At 32.5% G+C, this 21,822-nt stretch overlaps 1 protein-coding gene and 1 pseudogene across 1 annotated transcript in view; both read left to right on the top strand.

The window, feature by feature from the left end:
* LOC145276792 (uncharacterized) overlaps positions 1-21,822 on the top strand; it is a 421,446-nt gene that overhangs the window by 161,380 nt on the left and 238,244 nt on the right. The gene's annotated exons all lie outside the window — the stretch shown is intronic.
* LOC145277344 (5S ribosomal RNA) lies at positions 5,219-5,335 on the top strand (annotated as a pseudogene).

The following is a 21,822-nucleotide window of genomic DNA, read 5'->3' as shown; positions in this document are numbered from 1 at the left end:
ATGTAAACTTGCTTAAAATAAAACTAGAACAATGTCTTTTTACTAAAAATCATTCTGACGTTTTTATTTTGTCAAAGATAAAAAACATATTTAATGTTTTATAATAAAATAACAGAAAATAAATATTTTTAAAAAAATAGATAAAAAGTTTCCTTATTAATTTGAGTCCGCGGGTCCATAGTTTCGGATTTATGAAATATGAACCAGAATGACAAAAATTTTGCGCCTATACAAGTCTGGAGTGACGCCATTTTGCTTGGAGGCCCTCACGCCGACAAAACGTGATATTTCGATAATGGGCGAGACTTGACACATTAGTCACATTGATTACATCACATATTTGTGCCAGGGGAACTCCTAACTTGAAGGATATTGTCTAGTTTTTACTGTCATCATTATTTAGAGATTTTGCGCCTACAATGTCCAGTTTTTTAAACGTCTCTCTAAATGAAAAAAATACGAATATTTAGTATATTGCTCTAGCTAACTATGAAGTCAAAACGTCTTATTTTAAGTTAATTCAACTTTACCCAAACAACGTGCAATCTTCTTCTATCGTCGTTGGCAGAACTCAGATACGAGTATACATTTTGCCCTTTAGGATCGAGCCAGCGCCATCTACAAGGTGTTTTTAGGTGATCCAAGAGGCGTAACTTCGTGTCACACACACTTCAGATGTCACTATTTGCTACAGAAAACATGTGCTTGACACGCAGGTTCAGAAAGGCATCTTTCTGCAGCTTGCCAGTACACCATTACGTCGAGTACCACCTTGTCGCCTTCGCGCCAGGCGTGTTTATTTGGGGGTGCAATTAAACTCGACCCCAGATACCAACCTGAAAATTTCTACGATTCGGTGCTGTCTGTACATATATCGTCTAGCCTTCCCAAATAGTCACCCATTTCGTATTGGCCAAGCTCATCCTTGCTTCACTTCAGTGATCTGGCGAGAACCGGTGTATCAATGTGATTGTGCCGTATATATGTATTATCTTATATACTGCTTTCCTATCTGCGATATATATCGCGAGGTTAACTAATTTGCATATTGGTTTTGTAAAAGGAAATGTTATTAATTATCTACTCTTTATTATTTGTTGCCATTTTATTTTAATCCAATTATTGTTTTGATTTGAATATAACAAATAGTTCTGTTTTGCAACAATATTTTATTTCCTGTTTATCGATAGTTTGTCTATAATAGCAAATAATACGTTCTATCCACGTCCCTTCTTGATTGGTAACTATTGCAACTCAAACGTTGAAATTGTCGATAACTCGTTCCGCCATGTTAGCTTGTATGTTTCTGCTTTCCCTGGTTATGTTGTTATTCAAATTTCCTTATGCCTATAAACGAGATAGTAGACATACGAAACTTCACTGACAAAACGAAAAATAACCAAAGATTCAAAATAAAATCAGATAATTTTAAATACAATTAAATTAATTAAATAAAAGAATATATATAAAGCTGAATGTCTATGTGTGTGTGTGTGTGTGTGTGTGTGTATGTGTCTGGTCACGAATAGGCTCCTATATGGTTGACTATTATAGAAAACTGATTACATATAAAGATAGAAGATGTATCGAGACACAGGAATGGGTATGTTTGATCTGGCAGAACGGTGGTTCATTAAAATTGTGGGGTCTGCGTTCGCGCCTGGTCCACAAAGTATGGAAATAAAAAATTTAAAAATTAAAAAAAAAACGTATACAAGTGTTTTTGATATAGATGTACATAAGAATACTTTGATAAGTATGATTCAACTTTAATAGGGATGGTATAATAAAATTGTGGGGTTTGCGTTCGCGCCTGGCCTCCATAGAATGGAAATAGGCACAAACTTTAATAAAGACTTTTTATATCTATCTGCGTAAGTATACTTTGATAATTATGTTTCAGTTTGAAGAAATATTGTATAATAAAATTATGGGGTGTTCGTTCGCACCTGACCTCCATAGAATGGAAATATGTTACAAAGTTTAACAAGGTTTTGTAATATAGATCCACAGAATATTGTGATAAGTGTTTCAGTGTGAACAGTTATGGTATAATAAATTATGGGGTTTATCTATTTGATTTTTACTTTCATCATATTTTGCTTTGGTTTTGATACCCCAAAATTCGAAGCTATCTCTTTACAACCCTTCCTTTTAATAACCTATGATACTTTCATAAATCAGAGTCCATTTTCTGCAGGCTGTTTTTGAACCCAGTCAACAACGGGTACTTTTGCAAGTATATATATATATATATATATATATATATATATATGTGTGTGTGTGTGTGTGTGTGTGTGTGTGTGTGTGTGTGTGTTTCTATGTACATATATAGATATATAATACTTTATTTATATAGACAAATGTTATATAGTCGCTACACTGAACATGCTTATGTTTCGGACAATTTGTTGGCAAGAACCAAAAGTACTCGTCAGGCGACGTAATAAAGCTCATGTACCACTGAAGGCATCTGGTTCTCAAATGGAAGAAATGAAATTTCCGTTTGAAATTCCGTGTAGAATTCCGAGTTCAACATAAGATTCCCGAGTGCAACAAGATACATCTGAAGAAAGTCGGGGGTTTAATCGACTGAAACATTTGTGAAAATAACACTCAAGATGAAGACAGTAGTCCGAAGTATCAGAAAAGTACTAATCATTTGCATTCTTGGACTTATTTTGAGACAAATGTCTTCTTCTTCTTCTTCTTCTTCTTCTTCTTCTTCTTCTTCTTATTATTATTATTATTACTATTTACTCACTAGGAGTTCTCACGCCACGCAGAGCATCACCAGTGACTGCTCACTAATGTTAATCAGTGGTATTCCCTGGAATATGAGCGACAGCAAGTCTCCCAAGATTCCCAGTACTCTTTACCTCTATGTGTGTGAGTGTGTGTCGATGTGTGTGTACTTGCATTCACGCATAAATATGACTTTTCTTTTTGTAGACCGGATCGCCAATTAATTGCCATTAACTCATTTTTTTATATTTTTATCAATTAACATTGCATGTCTTCGGGGTTATTTCAAGATATACTTCTTGTCTACAACGCCCGCTACTTGTCATTTCAAATCTATTCAAGGTCGTCTGCAAAATGTCCATCGCTTCCGGCAAAACACTGTTTCATTTGCTTATGTAGTTATTGTTTCTCTTTCCATTTCCTGTTTTCCTAGTCGCCAGTATCCGCTATTACCTCCCTTTAAAATTCCTCGTTAAAGCTTGTTCCAAGTCAAAACAGCTACTCAGAAAATAAAAAAAAGCAAAACAAAGATCACGCTCACGTATGTATGGTTTTTCACAACCGAAGGTTGGCGATGATGCCTCTCTAAGTGTATATTCACAAAGACATACATGTCATGTCATTGACCGCCTCAAAATAATCCATATTATTCTCCATCTTTTGGCTGGCAACAATTTAAAAAAATCATTGAAAATTTTATATCTATATCATTAATTACTAGATGAAAGATAATGTTTTTAAATTGCAACAAAATTTACATTACATAAAATAAATCCAAGGTAATCTTTTGATTCAATTTAAATTAAATTTTTATACCTTACTTGTAAAATTTATAAAAGTGCACTTTGAAGATAAATAAATTTCAAATTGAATCTTGTACCTTTATGTTTAAAGCCTATAGTAAAAACATTTTGTTTAACAATTTTCATGCCTTGAATGAAATGCTTTTCTAACTTGTATCTTATCTTTTTAAGATTATATTTTAAAACTCTCCTTCTCTCTATTTCAGTTTGTATTTCTCGTCACACCACAACTCGTTTTTGCAACCGCTCTTTGTATTATTACAGGTCTGAATATTCTCCCTGTTTCAGTTTGTATTTCTCCTCATACCACAACTCATTTTTGCAACCCCCCTTTGTATTATTACAGGTCTGAATATTCTCTCTGTTTCAGTTTGTATTTCTCCTCACACAACAGCTCATTTTTTTGCAACCCCGTCTTTGTAATACAGGTCTGAATAATGAGAAATCTCAATTTTTTTTTAATAAAAACTTTAAAATAACTTTTTTAGATTAATTTTTTTAAAACTTCTTTCAGAATAGAAAATATTTAAAATTTAATAAAGAACATATTTCATATAGGTTTCATTAACAAATATTCAGTACATAACGAGAAAAATAGAGATGAAAATTTCGAAAGGACTGTATAACTGGTTACGGTCAATAGTAGTTCTCGCCAGCGAAAGTCTTTGTTATTGCTATTCTATTATTATTATTATTATTTAAAACATTTTGTGTCCTGCTCTTTCGTGCGAGGACTGATATATATATATATATATATATATATATATATATATATATATATATATATATGTATGTATGTATGTATGTATGTATGTATGTATGTATGGTAATGATTTACAGCCGAAAGATGAATATTATGGTAGTACTAACATCAATCGTATGAACTGAGTTTGATTACTTATGTGATGGCCCATGACATCAATTTGGTGACTTTGGATTTGAAAACAACTAAATTGTAATCAACCGAAAATCAGTCCCGCAGCAATGTGCTCTACGAGTGGGAAATTATTGCAAAGAACCCTTGCCACTGGAAATTCTACCTGCCACTTCGCACATTAAGAAAAGACAGGGATTTTTATTTTAGCACGAAGACGAGTTCTTGCTGTAAATGCTCACAAGCTGGGACTGGTTGTTTGTCTATGGATATAATAATAATAGAGTAGAGAGAGACTAGCAACGTCTCTTTTATGAGAATGGATGTATAGGGAACAGAAGGGAAAAGATCATCCCACTAAATTTTGACGTTGCTTTTGCACTTTATCAAGTCAGAAAAGAGTTCCCCGTGCGACACATCCCCAGAAGTAGCAACAGTGCTCTATCTTTGGGCCTATCTGACTCTTGTATGATTGCATCAGATACTGTATTTTTACATTATTTTTCGTTTTGTAAGAAAAAATATATGTAATAAAAACTACTGACTTCCTGGGTGTGTTCAGTACAGAAAAAAATTGTATATAAAAACGTTCAAACGATTCACTATTGAAAATAAATATTTTTGCTCTACAAAACATGTCTTAAAATATTTAAATCATATGTGCACCACGTTTAAAAAGTGTAGGAACCAGAGATTAGCTCGTGGGATTGTGTAAATTAATTACATTTCTTTTATTAACCATTGTATGTATGTATGTATGTATGTATGTATGTATGTATGTATGTATGTATGACGTATGCACGGCATAATCGCGTTGAATCACCGGTTCTCGTCAGATCACCGAAGTTAAACAACGTTGAGCCTGGTTAGTACCAGATGGGTGACCATTTGGGAATTCTAGGCGCTGTATGTGCTCTCCGCTTATCTCGGCATTTGTTTCAAGTCGTCCTGTACAGACACTTCACTTGCTACTGGTATTTACCAATGTCGAGTCAGGAAATGTGTGGTTGGAGATTGTGCACACCCTGCCAGAAAGATTTCACGCTCAGGCACCCCTACGTGAGTATCCATAGTCTGTCAAAAACTGAAGGAGCCTGTTTTTTTGTATGTATGTTTTATGTATGTCTATGTATAGAATTCACCCCTGCAATAATTGTAACGTTGTCTGGGAACCAACACGTTGTAGCCCCAGTGGCAAAACAGAAAAAAGAACGGAAAGAACTTTAACTCATTACCGCTGATGTGATCATCTTCTCGAACATGCTCTCGAACCTCATCAACACTTCTACCGTGATCACCTTCTCAAGACTGCTCTTTCTCCTTTTTATAGTTTATCTTTACCAGTGACATCATTGCGCATGCATTTGCATACGCGTGTCTGCGGTCTGTAACATAATTAAACGATCATTGTCAATCTTGGAGAACATCTTCCATGCCCAAAGGATCATAAAGTCGATTATATTTAATTTAATTTAATATTATGCAAAGGCGGTAAAAAGTACGTGAAAGCGCTTTAAAAAAACCCAGATAACTTTGATTTTTATGAAATTTTAACAATAGGCAACAGACATCAATTACTAAATATACCACGGTTTCTGTGGACTATTGTAAAGACACTTTAAGAAATATAATACGGATAAAATCTGTTGTAAAGTTGAAATATTTCAGATTTGTTCGAGCGGCATTAGATACGAATTGAGTAAAATTCCCCAAATTTAATTCCTTCTTAAAATACCTTAAATTTAGGCATTTTCTAGAATTAAAATCATATGAGGGATTTGGATCAAAATTGGGATAAGTATTCTAGACATAAGATTTCGTATCATTATATGCTGATTTACCCTCCCAGAGACGAGTATTCGTCTAGTGTCTGATAAAATCTATAACAGGCATGTATAGAGACCTACATAGAAGTAAGTCAGACCTGTTTTTCACTAGTTAACCATGGAAAAGATGTTGCATACTCGGGTGTATATATACGTGTACATACATTTGTTTCTAACATGTATGTGTGTACATTGCTGATTGTGTTGTCTAGTCACTAGTGTACACTTATCAATGCAGTTGACAAATGGGACAATAAACATACGACGGATTGTCATTTTAACGCCGACAAATAACATCTTTGTCTGCTTAGTCCAAACAAAAGGGGAACATACGTTCTGCTTTCTCAGCCATCACTGCCATCCGAAGTTCCTATCCGTCGCGGTTACCACCTGACGAAGGCCAGAGGAATTAGTTGGCCGAACCGTTGTGAATAAACAAACCAATAAAAGATGAAAAACAACAACTAATAAAGATGAGACTAGTAGTCCGAAATAAAAATAAATTAATATATATAATGCTCATCTCAAAAAATGAATTCCAATTAAGGAATAATATATATACGTTCTGCTGTTACATGGAAAAAGGCTGTCCCCTTTCCATATAAATAAGAAGAATATTAGATAAGTGAAAATGAGATTAGGATAAGCCTAGAATCGAACCCTGTAGGCAAGGTTAACAAATGGAATGTTAAAAATTAAGTCGATTGTCCGATTCGTTTAGAAATCGGACTATTAAATATGTCAATAAAAGAATAAACAATGCAAATTAAATTATATTGTTTAAAAATAGGTTAGATTAGAATTGAGTATTCTTTTGTTTGTCAAGAGTGTGTTTGGGCAAACATATGAAAAGCCACGTGAAATTAGTTACGTTTGAAAACACATTTCTGATGTCATAGACAAAGGATATTTCTCGATATAGGATCTGAGGGTTCGAATGTAGAGAGTAGAGTCAGCCAGAGAGAGTCAGTCAGTTGATCAGCCAAGCGTTGACATAGTCAGTTGGAGAGTCCCTTAGAGGCGAAAGGTAGAAGATTAACGATGTAGATACAAACGGGATTCCTGACTCCATTGACAGGGCGATTAGATGAATAAAGAAGTCATCATTATGTTGTAACTGTTGTCTGTGTCATCCTTCATCACGAACGAAAGGCAATTGTGTTTATCATCTTATAATGAATATTTCGTGACCCTTCGAAGATTATGTATCTCCTCTCCTCTGTGTTAAGAACTGCATCATACATCACTCAGTCCGTATTTAATATGAAACCTCCAAGAATTGTCACAGTCGTCGTCATGATGTAATATATTAAAATGTCATTATCATTCTATCGGTGATCTAAAAACTGTTAATACGAAGTTTCCAAAAGAAATATAAGAACAGTAAAATAACTGTCTCATTATCGTTATATATGTCTCCGCCATCTTTTAATATGTGCCTATACAACACTGATTTGTTCTTCTTTCCTAGCTATCATCTTGACGTAAGTTCTGTAATTAAAACATTATTTTTCCAACGGGAACGCCATAACGCCAAGTTATATTTTCATATAGCTTTATTTAAAAGGTCTATGACTCCCCTGGGAGTTGCATACATTTCTGTTCATGTCCTACATCGTCTCTAGTTGGTCTATAGATGCGTCCATCGACCAAAGGGATAAAATCTTCTGCAGCCGTTGAATAAACCAGGCTGATTAACTGCCACGGTCTTACTGACGATGTGATTATATGATAAACTGGTTTATTTCTTAGTTATTATATAAGCCTTACATCACAATCATTCTTGATATTGTTTTAAATTCGATAAACATTTTTGTTTATTTAGCTGAAACTAAATTCTGGCTGTTTTATTTCCGAATTATACAAATATTTAACTGCAAAGATTTTATTGTTTTAAATTTCTATCTCATTTCTCATTCTTCTGTTAATATTAAATAACATAACGTGCTTTTTGCGATTTGTCATCGAGTGTTGTTACTATTGATTTAGATGGGTGATTTTTGGGAATGTTAGGAGCTCTAAAGAAAATGCTGTCTCAATAACCATACAAGCTTAGAATCAATCTGCAAGTGCAAAGAACATTATATAGACTTGAAAAGTTAATGGTAATCTGCGCCCATCAGGCAGTAGTTGGCGATGATAAATGGAATTCAGGATGAATTATTTTTATATTTTATACTTTACACGAAAACAAAGCAAATACCCGCTTCAGACCATCTATTATTACTTGCTGTGTAGTCTGTATTTTCAATCAGACAAAAATATAATAACCTTTTAATATCAGGATTGAACTCTTGATCTTAATTTCACTTCATTTTTACTTGTCAGAACAAGTTGTATATACTAATTTTATATCTTTTCCGTCTATTTAACTTTAAAATCCAATATGTAACATAATAAATATATTATTTAAGAAGTTTGTACTCATGCAGAACTTAATATATATATATATATATATATATATATATATATATATATATATATATATTTGGTTTGACAACCCTTGCTGTGCCGATAGATATAAAATAGAATGGTTTGAGGTGCTACATAGAGCGGACTCCAGAAACCATTTAAAGATTTTGGAGTCTGTCTCTATTGCGGTGCGTCAACCTTCTTTGTGCCGGCAAAAAGAAACATCCAACGTATTGTTTCTCTTTGGGGGACTTTGAATTTTTTCTCTCGTTTTTTTTTTCTTCCCTTGTTGTGCCAATATTTTAATCGTTTTTAAACGTTAATAAATTTATTTTAGTACCCCTGTACTTTTGGCACATTCAATAAGTTCACCATTAGAACTCTTTATTTTCGACATAATATTATTTTGTACGCTATCGATTTTCTCTTGATGAGATGATAGCCGAAAGAGTTCTCGAGAAACTTCCGCTTATTATTTTCAAAACTGTATATATATATATACATATATATACATATATATATATATATATATATATATATATATATATATATATATATATATATATATATATACAGTAAGTTATGAAATATATATGGCAATTAAGCTACACAGAATATTCTTCGTTTCATTCACGTGAGAATTCGTCAATTTAATTGCCACATAAATTTCCAAAACTTACTACCACACTCTACCTATGTATTGAGCACTGTTGAAGTAAATACGGAAAATTTATGCATAATATATCTTCGTATATTAATTTATGTGATTAAATGAAGTAATCATATATATATATATATATATATATATATATATATATATATATATATATATATATATTTGTTTTTGCGATAGTTTTTGAATGCATTATACGAAAGTGCATTTTTACCTAAATGCGAGTTGGGAATAATTTTTCCTTGGACCAGTTTGGTATCCTCAAATGGGGAGCGGCATATGTCTTATTTTTAAAATAAAATTATCCACTGAAACTTGTTTCATCGTTTACGACTCATCAGAGTGGCTGATTCAGGATTTCCATATTTTCTTTATTTTATTTTTTAAACAATTGGCTTACATTAAAATTAGTTTCTTTTTTCTATTTCACATGTTTGAAATTTTAATCATACTTTTGCTTAAAAGAACCGTTACATGTCATATGATTTTTACAACGTATCTGCAATTATAAACAAATTGAAACGAATTTGTTTATACTTTTCCAAGATTAAATAGTTTCAATTAAAACAACAACAACAACAACAACAACAACAACAACAACAACAACAACAACAACAACAACAACAACAACTGTAATATCGAAAGCAACTGAAAACTTTAGGAAAACCTTTGGGTGCAGAAACTAGTCTACATGGGTAACAAAGATACCTATTCCTCTCTTCCCTTACTTGCTTTACCTCACCCCCTCCCCAATTGATATCAGTACAACTAGCACCGTACCAAATAGTCGAAGGTTAAGGAAGATGGAAATACTGAGAGGGGAAAGCACTAACGAGACACCCACTGGAGTAGTGTGAACAGGACTATGACATTTGAGAGGATTATTGCAACTCAAATTCCAGTGAAGACCTATGGCCACTACGAACGAGAAATCAATGGTAGACGGCAGTTAAGATAACGCAAATCAATTGGCAAATGGTATCGAAAGAGGTGGAGAGTACTTGGAGATATGTTATTTTTCCAATATGTATTTTGTTGTTACTCAGATTCCAGGGAACAAAACTTGTTCTCAAAGAGAATTCTTTAATCATATCCTGTATGAAAACTCATAGCGTGTGTATAAAAACAAGACATATTTAATCAAAGGGATAGTGTAGCAATGGTATTGGAGAATTGGTAAGGTGTCATTACTTAGAGGGAGGGCGGTTCATCAGGAATTTGTTTGTGTTGGACTTGAAGACATCCAGGTTGAAGTCGGGAGGGAAACAGGCAAGCGGAACTTTTCTCTGCCCTGCAACCTCTTTCCCACAGAAGCGACGTAGCGAGCCTGTCATTGTTCTATCGTTATGTCCATGGCAGGTGCTCGTCTGAGCTCCATTCACTGGTCCCTCCTCGCCAATCTTTCTCAAAAAACACCCGACTAGCTGAAACCACCGTCAATAATTTTCCACACTCCCTATCTGTGCCATCTTATTTAAAGGCTAGTTTAGGATAATACCAGACGTATTTAACAAAAAAAAATTTAAAACACGGGTAATAAGATGGAGTACTGCTGCCACATCTGGGCGGGGGCTGCAAAAAAAACAGCCTATTCTGCCTTGACGGAGTACAAAATAGACTCCGTGGCTTGCCCTTAACAATTCCTTTTCTTATTTTGTTTTAAGTCTTAACGCAATACAACACAATAATTGTCTTCGTCGGATGCGCCTTACCACCTGCCTTGTTTTTAGGTCACTTTCTCGGGTAAATGCAAACATTCCTCTGGCTTCCTTATTGGTGGGTCAACTCGACGACAGAAGACGCGTATCGGTCACCCATGTCGACACTTGGCGGCAGTGTAATGAAAAAAACCTTTATATGCCAGACGGACCTTGTCCCCTAACCGCCACCATGTCGCTGATCTTTCTCGTTATCTGGCTTCGTTGGCGCTTATCTCCAAAACCGAAAAGTGATTACATCTCTTGCGGTCAAAGGCCAATTGCGATACCGATGTGCACAACTGGACTAATTTCGTTTGAATTGAAGATTTTTCTCACTTAATCGTTACTTATAAAAAACACTAAATATTGGAATTCTTAAACTCGTAGAATATAATCGATTTTACTTCGATATTGAAAACGATGCAGAATACAAAACATTGTCGTACGATCGTTTTTGAAACGATTGGGAATATTTAATTTTGTATTCTATATCATATATAATAGAAAATGATATTTTTTATTATAGATGATAAAAAAGATATATTTTTATTATAGATGATAAAAAAGATATATTTTTATTATAGATGATAAAAAGATATATTTTTATTATAGATGATGAAAAAGATATATTTTTATTATAGATGATAAAAAAGATATATTTTTATTATAGATGATAAAAAAGATATATTTTTATTATAGATGATAAAAAAGATATATTTTTATTATAGATGATAAAAAAGATATATTTTTATTATAGATGATAAAAAGATATATTTTTATTATAGATGATGAAAAAGATATATTTTTATTATAGATGATAAAAAAGATATATTTTTATTATAGATGATAAAAAAGATATATTTTTATTATAGATGATAAAAAAGATATATTTTTATTATAGATGATAAAAAAGATATATTTTTATTATAGATGATAAAAAGATATATTTTTATTATAGATGATAAAAAAGATATATTTTTATTATAGATGATAAAAAAGATATATTTTTATTATAGATGATAAAAAAGATATATTTTTATTATAGATGATAAAAAAGATATATTTTTATTATAGATGATAAAAAAGATATATTTTTATTATAGATGATAAAAAAGATATATTTTTATTATAGATGATAAAAAAGATATATTTTTATTATAGATGATAAAAAAGATATATTTTTATTATAGATGATAAAAAAGATATATTTTTATTATAGATGATAAAAAAGATATATTTTTATTATAGATGATAAAAAAGATATATTTTTATTATAGATGATAAAAAAGATATATTTTTATTATAGATGATAAAAAAGATATATTTTTATTATAGATGATAAAAAAGATATATTTTTATTATAGATGATAAAAAAGATATATTTTACACCAACCCTTATTACAACAAAGATAGAAGTCAAGTAAGAAAAATATAAATTTCTCGTATTATTAAAATATATAACATTCCGTCTATGAGATCAATAATAATAATAATAATAATAATAATAATAATAATAATAATAATAATAATAAAAAAGGAAAGACCGATGAACTGACCAGACCTCAGCCTATTAAGTGCGAAGAGAACTGGGACCATGGGGAGGCTTATTTCCATTCAAATTCCAGGAAAAACCAATAGCCGTTACCAATGAGAAATCAATGGCAAGCAGCTGTTGCGATAATGCAAATTTATTTGCAAATGTTATCGAAAGAGGTGGAGAGTACTGGACACCTGCGGAGACTTGTTGTCACTCAGCTTTCAGGGAACACCACAGGCTGTTTTCAGGGAAAGATCTCTGAAGACCTGTGTTAAAGCTCATTGCGAGCCAATAATAATAATAATAATAATAATAATAATAATAATAATAATAATAATAATGATAATAATAATAATAATATATTACTATCTAAATATTTAATTCAATAAATACAAAAAAATAATAAAATTACATAAAATATCAGAAATATAAAGAATAAAGAATAACAATAAAAATAAAATAATGAAATATTAAAATAAGTCGAAAATAAAGAAAGTCGATAATAGCAAAAAAACATAAATATGTAATGCATATATTCAATAATTATAAGAAACAAACCCTTATATTATGCGATACCACTCTATAATATCAATAATGATTATAATAATATACAAAAACAAAATAAGGTAGAATAAATATAAAAATAACATTAATAAATAATAATTAATACAAATAATAGAAATGAATTAAAATACATGTCAAAAAAGGAAATATTAAAATGATTTGAAGACGAAGAAAAATGATCGCAGTGAAGATATATAATGAATTATAATATCAAAACAAATAAAAGGAAATAATAAAGTAAAAGTACTAATAATAATCTATAAGCAGCATAATAATTATAATAAGGATAAATTAAATATTTACTTATTGAAATAAATATTAAATTCATCATTATTATGATAATTATTATTATGATAATATTATGATAATATTAATGTTAGCTCTACATTTAAAAATAAAATAGAATATATATGTATATATATATATATATATATTTATATGAATGTTATAAGAAAAAGTTCATAGATTATTATAAAATATAACAGTTTGCTATATATACTTGATGCAATTATGCATATAAAAATTATTTATTTTTCTACGTAATTTATTCTGTATTTAAATTTTTATATATTATATATTAGTATAATTACTGATGTTATGCATATGGTTGTACAAAATTACATCAGATCACTACAGACGCCAGAACGCCTTATGTAATTATATATATATATATATATATATATATATATATATATATATATATATATATGCATATATATATATATATATACATACATATATATACATATATACATATATATACATACATATATATATACATATATATACATACATATATATATACATATATATATATATATATATATAATTTATATATATATAAATTCGTCCCCATACGATTGCTCTTGCTTCCGTTTTTTTTTTTTTTTTAGATTTTATCATTACGGAAAACAAATTACTAAAAAATAAATCCCTCGATTCCAATTTTGATGAGTGAGGACGAAACATGTCAATTGACTCGTTTTGTATTTTTTTTTCTATTTCCCTAATTTTATTTTTTAGTCGCTATCCATTTTCCTTTTCTCCTCGGTCTTTTTATTTTTTAAATATAAAATGAATTCCGAAGGAATACGTCTTCTCTTCATGATTGCCTTAATAAAGGTTTGTACCCCCAAGAAAATCATGAAATATATATATATATATATATATATATATATATATATATATATATATATATATATATATATATAATTGAGAAATTTTTGAAAACTTTGAAGTGCCGAACACAATGATAAAATCATTGTTTATTGCTTTTTTTTTGTAAGTCCTATATTTTGCTAATACATAGCATCACCAGGGTCGAAAGTCCGATTCGTGAATTTCTTTTTCTTCATTTTGGTGTTAGTCCGGACTAACACCTAATTTCTCGTCTCTTCGCCATAACACCAAAATGAAGAAAAAGAAAAGGAAACTCACGAACCGGACTCTCGACCCTGATGAGGCTATGTATTAGCGAAATATAGGACTTACAAAAATAAAAGCAATAAACAATGATTTTATCATTGTGTTCGACACTTCAAAGTTTTCAAAAATTTCTCAATTAAATTTTACTTTTAAAAAGTGTCTTCAAAAAGTGTGACCATCTTTTACTTTATATATATATATATATATATATATATATATATATATATATATATATATATATATATGTATATATATATATATAACCTAATGTAAAAAATGACGGGAAAATGGCGCTTCACCAGTGTGGACAAAATTCGTATAGGACGTATTAATATAATTTCCGATGATCAAAAATATCTCATGGACTTTTGTATTGATAGTGAGCAGTTTTCTACGAATTAATTTAGGACGGTAGGAGTCGGCTGACTTGTTAGTAGATATTAAGCAAGATTTCCTCAATTTATTTTTTTTCTTAAAATACTTTAAATTTAGGCATTTTCTAAAATTAAAATCATATAATGGATTTGAATGTAATTCGTTTCAAAGCTATTTTTATTTTAGTAGGATAGGAAAGAACTATCACGAGTTGATAAAAAAAGATGAGTAATTTTTGATGACAAAAAGAAAAAACCAAACTTGACTTCAATGTGTATTTTATTTCAATTTAATCTCTTTGATTATTATGAGGTAGAGGTAGCTAGAAATGAACAAATGACGTCGGTTGTTAAACACATTCAAAACATCGCTCCAATCCATTCATAGCTTGAAGTGGTCTAATTTTAAATCTTTCTTATCTATCTGTCGATAGCTCAAACGGTAAGGAACGTTGCTGGAGCACTAAATGTTTGGTTTCGATTTTAGTTGATGGCACCCAAGTAATTTAAAAAAAAAACAAACGTTTGAAATCATTATTATATATTAGGTATAATATTCAATAGAGAATTGGCTCTGTAATAATAAATAGGAAATGAGCATGAATTAGATGATATTTAAGCGTATTTTACTTCTCTCCGCTAGTTTGCAAATAAATCGCCGACTTGCCAAATTCTTACTAATCTGTCTATTTCACTTACCCTTTCTTATTCTACGTTGTTTGGCTATCTCATCTTATTTTATACAAACGTAAATTTTCTGTCTTTCTGCTATTTCTCTCTCTCTCCTTACAAACACGAAAAACTAATAAAGAAAGGGAAGAATAAAACGAGAGAAAAGCCCATTCCAGACAAACGCAAATATCACCACAAGCAGTAATGATATTTAACGCGTAGTTAGAGAAGAAACGGAAAAAAACAGAGTTAAAGAACAAACAATATGCAGCTAGCAGGAAGAGACTAATTTTGTATTTCTATTTTTCTTATTTAACTAGTCTTGTAAATTCACAGTTGCCTGATTCCAACATTCTAACCCGAGCTCAGTGGGTGATTCTGTGGGTCAAATTTTTTCGAGTTAAATTTCAAATTAAAACACATTTGTTTTCAAATTGAGTTTAGACTCAGGATAGAAAGAGTAGAGAAACCTGGTCTTGGCGGGTATTTCAGATAGTATTTTATACGCACACGAATGGTAATTCGTTTAAGTTATTTTCTCAATAATGTTCTATAAATAGAGTTCTGCTTCAGGGTTTGTCGGCGGAACGAATAAGATGAGGCGTGTGCATGAATTAGATGTGATTATAATGTAAATCTGGATCGAATACGAGTGGAAAGAGGGTGAGAATAAAACAAAGAAAAACACGATTGTTGTATATATATATATATATATATATACATATATATATATATATATATATATATATTACTTTATTTATATATATGGCACAATCACGTTGACACACCGGTTCTCGCCAGATCACCGAAATTAAGCAACGTTGAGACTAGCCAGTATCAGATGGGTGACCACTTGGGAAGATTAGGCGCTGTATGTACCGCGCCGAGTCGAAGAAATTTCTAGGTTGATATCTGGAAGCGCATTAATTCCCTGAGAGAGATGTACCCACAGTTTTGGTTAAGACATACATCTAGGAGAATGAAACTCTAATGTAAAAACCTACGGTCTACTGTGTCATCTGCACCGACAAAGGTTACCAGTAATATAATTCACCACTAAAAACAAATCATCTGTGTGAATTTCTGAGCAACTTAGTTGTTGTGGGGGAACCTCATACGTCGAAATCAACGAGAGTCTCTCTCTCTCTCTCTCTCTTTCTCTCTTTCTCTCTCTCTCTCTCTCTCTCTCTCTATATATATATATATATATATATATATAATTATTATAGTAAATAATTGTCAGCCCTTTCAGAAACTCGTTTCAGTTGAAATAAAGTCGGTCAAATTATCTCATATATGCAGGTCATCATATAATGATTAGACTACTCTGACAGATGTTAAAAACATTTAAAATAAATGTTTAAATTTCAACAGTATTTATCGCAGTTTATGGTGACCGAATGGATTAGGTCCTTTTCTAATGAAGACAGGGATGGCTTCTCTTGCTGGGCTCGAATCTATCGACCGATGTTAATCGTTACACCCTGCACTAATGATTCCCGAAACGATTAAACACTAGTGTCTGTAGGTATCTTCTAATAATCATTATAGTAAATAATATATATATATATATATATATATATATATATATATATATATATATATTATTTACTATAATAATTATATATATATATATATATATATATATATATACTTTTGCAATACAAAAAATTAACTAAATCTATTCACATCAAACATGCGTCTGAATACGTCCTAGTCATGGGTGTTATTAACTTCCTTCCCTACGTAACACAAGGAGAGAAGGTGATGGAGACTCAAGTCAGCGACTTATAAGGAGGATCACTCTTACCTATTAAAGATAACCTGAGCAGCCTCCTCGGAATTCCCCGGTAGGAATGATTCAGGCAGTATGCAATAAAATTACCCCACGTTGAAGACGGGAGCAAACGGCATGGGAAGGTTGACCACCTATAACTGCACAGGGTATCAGCTGTTTCTCACTCATCAGGAAAACGATATTTCAAAAAATACATTTTTCTCTGTTGGCTTGGGATTCGAGGGAATTTTCGACTGGCTGGACAAAATAATGGAAGCACCTTGTTTCCATTATTTTTTTCCAGCTCCAGCATATATATATATATATATATATATATATATATATATATATATATATATATATATATATATATATATATATATATTAAAATAAACAAATGTGATCATGAAAAGTTATATGATCAAGCTTAAACATGAAAAAGAAAAGGATAGGACATTCTAGTAAGAGTATAACAAATTTATAACTTAAAATATTGCAGCATTAAGATTTTATTCATAACATTATATGATCAATTCTTAATGATGCAACGGTCAGTACGATAGCTTTCTAGACATTTTTCTCACAACTTCATCTGAGCTATGTTCATGTTCCGTTCTGTCTTCTCTGGGATCTTCCGACAACTCGGTTGTATCAGTTAAAATAAAAACAAAATGCAATAGGTCTCTAGACGTACCCCTCCACCGTACTGTATATCGATACTCTATGGCTGACTGGGATAGCTTCCGTACATTTATATCTGATCTACTTCTGCATTCCATGTTTAAAATGGATGTGTCCTCCATAGCATCAGACCTGGCCGAATGGTTAACTGTAGGCATAGACCGATTCATACCATCCAAAAATCCCACAAATAACCTAATAGTCAGAATGTACTGCTGCCATCGCGCACAGAAGTCACTTTTTCCATAGCTACCAACGTAATAGATGTACTGAGACTAAAGCTGTGTTAAAGACTATCAGCTACCACTGTAAAAGAGTAATAAAAAATGCACGAGAGCTATATGCTCACTCTGTTAAATCCAAAGTAGCTCAGCAGCGATTGGTTCCCACCAGTTTTGGCAAATAGCAAACAGGATCCTGAACAGAAGCGTGCGTTCTATCCAAACAATCATCAATGGACCTGAGGTCATCTCGTGAGCATCAGACTAGGCCAAACTATTTGCCAAGAACTTTGCAGCTAATTCAACCCATGCGACGGAGGCCATCAACTCCCCGTATTTCCTCCTATAACAGACAACACGCTATGCAGCATACAAATATATGTGCGTGAATTCGTCAAGCTAATCAAGAACCTTGATTCCAGTAAAGCAACTGGCCCTGACGGCATTCCAATTTTGTGGTGAAAAAACTTCAACCAGAACTTGCCCCCATACTTACAAAACTGTTTAAGCGTTGCCTTAAGGAGAAGTGCTTTCCAACACGCTGATAAACCTCATCAGTATGCCATGCATTTAAGAATTCAGGTGATAAGTCATCTCCCTCTCAGTACAGACCAATAAGTCTCCTGTGTGTCATGAGTAAGTTGCTGAAATCTATATTAAATAGAGAATAGTCAACCACCTCAGCAGAAATAACCATCTTAGTGACACACAATATGGTTTCCGTTCTGCAAGATCTACAGCACATGTGCTAACGGTTATATCTCGTAGGATTAAGGAATCTCTTGACAAAGGTTTCCTTTCCAGGGCAATTGCTCTTGACATGCCAAAAGCCTTCGATAAGGTATGGCATAAGAGCCTACTTCACAAGATTTCCAGCCACGGTATAACTGGAAATGTTTTCTCAATCATTAAATCATTTCTCTCTGATAGGCTCATAAAAGTAGTGGTTGATGAGCAGAAATCAGAGGCCCTTAGTATTAATGCTGGAGTCCCTCAGAGATTCATCCTAGGCCCAACTCTCTTCCTGGTCTTTTTTTTACGTAGGCATCACCACTTATCAAGGCCAAGAGGCCACTCGAGGATAAGGGTTAAAATGGTCTACATCAATGATCTCCCAAAACACATACTTAAATCATTCGTTGACATCTATGCTGATGACACGACCATCTATGGCAACACATCAAAGGCCGTAAATGACAAAGTTCTCTCTGATTCTCTCTCCTCTGATCTCGAGCGCGTAGTACAGTGGGGGAAGAGGTTGCTAGTTACTTTTAATGCATCTAAAACCAAGCTTCTATCTTTACATCATCAACGCTCTGACCCTCATCTGGCATCAATTGAAATGGATGGTTATTGTCTAGGGAAGCTCCGTGTTTTGATAAGCTTCTGGGCTTGCCCTTTACTCCTGACCTGAAATGGAACACGTACATCCAGTTAGTTGCCGAGGTCGCTGGGAAAATGGTGGGATCCTTCTACCGCTCCAAAAGGTATTTCACTGCTGATGCAATTCTCTATCTGTATAAAAGCCAAGTACGTCCAAGGATGGAATACTGCTGCCATATCTGGGCAGGATCTGTTAAAAACAGCCTATCCTGCCTTGACAGAGTACAAAATAGGCTTTGTGGCTTAGTGGGGGGGATACCCTTTTCTCTTCCCTGCAACCTCTCTCCCACAGGAGAGACTTAGCGAGCCTGTCTTTGTTTTATCGTTATTTCCATAGCAAGTGCTCGTCTGAGCTCCAATCTATCGCCCCCCTTGCCAATCTTTCACGAGAAACACCCGTCTAGCTGAAACCACAGTCAAAAATTTTACCCACTCTTTATCTGTGCCAAAACCAAAACGTAGATTCCATGAAAAAAACTTCTTTCTTAGAAGTATACGCCCGTGGAACCCTGTTCCGTTTGCCTGTTTCCCACCTGACTACATCCTGGATGTCTTCAAGTCCAACATAAACAAATTTCTGATGAACCGCCCCCTTAAGTAAGACACTTTATCAAATCTCCAATACTAACGTACTGTACACGCAATAACCCTTATCCCCGAGTGGTTTTCGGGTCTTGATAAGTGGTGACTACATTGTAAAAATAAAAAAAACGTTTGAAGTTATAAATTTATTATATTTTTTACTGGAATATCTTGTCCTTTCCTTTTCCATGTTTAAGCTTAACCATATTACTTTTCATGCTCGCATTTTTCTATTGTAATCCATGATTTTTCTAGGCTTTAGTAAATTGACTTGTTCTTTGTATAATTTCATTTATTTTTGCCCCCATAAACATAACTTACAAATATGTAATAACAATGTACAACACTCTCTGTTTTCACTTAAATCCCCCCCAATTATCTCCCTTTCATTCTTTCATTCTCTCTGTTTCACTTGTTACTTCTCTTTTCATCAGAGCGGTAAATTGGTAGCAACACTAGTCGCTCAAGTGGTGTGGTTGCTATGGAAACCAGTCATAAAAACCGTTTCTCACCTCCTTACGAATTTTACGATTTTGAACACCAGTAAATTCATCATAACTTTTGTTTTACTTAACGAAAATAGAATTTTTTTTTTTACAATATTGCTGAGAAGTTGATCTATAAACTAATAATTGTTTGAAATTTGGTCGAAAAATGACTGAGCAGTGAAGCTTTAAAGGAATTCTAAATGACTAAAATTTCCACTTAATCATATATTCAAACACGGTAGTGTTTGGATGATACTAGGGGGTGACTCGACGTTGACCGGGATTGAATGAATGTTTCACACTTCCATATTTTTATCGTCATCGAAATTAGTGAAATCGCCCAATTTTGCAATCAAATCAGTCGATTTCCTGCTCTAGTCGGGGATCCATTGCCGTGCTGGAAAGAAGCTTCACGTGCATCCCGTGGTGACAATACATCGGTGTCTATATTGCACTGTAGAGAACCTACTGTTGAATTTATAAAATTATTTTTAATACATAATGGCTTGTATTAAAGTTTAAAATGCAAAAGTCAAGTATCATGCGTCAGTTGTGCTCTAAACAGAAAAATTAATTTCGCACACGCCTCTGTCATATCAAAGAACCTACTGTTGATTATATGCCAGGCCTTTCGGCTTGTGTGGCAATAAAACTTCTCAAATACACTTCTGATGTCAGGCTGTGCGAGTGTTAACTTCAGTCAAAATCGCCTGTTCCTTCTTCCAATCCGATTATTTCGATTATCGATTATCGATAGTTATCAAATACATTTCGATTTAAAATCAATCTAGGAACACTACCAGGTACATAAAGTACCTTCGTGTGAAATTTTATAAAAATCGGCCCAGCCATTTTCGAGTCTACAGGGAACGAATTCACCCACGGACACCCACAGGTACACACACAAAGTTCCTTTTGTGTAATAGTATAATATATATATATATATATATATATATATATATATATATATGATTTCTACTTCTTGACAGAAATTTGCCATCTCTTCAGTTAAGTGTTGTGCGACTGTGTGCACGTAGGTGACTTTTTAATCCAGCGTTAGTCCTACATGAAAGTCCAAATATGTG

Source organism: Euprymna scolopes, chromosome 5 (genome assembly GCF_053919585.1).
Source record: "Euprymna scolopes isolate OS-2025 chromosome 5, ASM5391958v1, whole genome shotgun sequence".
Taxonomy (NCBI): domain Eukaryota; kingdom Metazoa; phylum Mollusca; class Cephalopoda; order Sepiida; family Sepiolidae; genus Euprymna; species Euprymna scolopes.
Note: the sequence above shows the minus strand (reverse complement) of the source record. Positions and strands in the feature narration are given on the sequence as shown.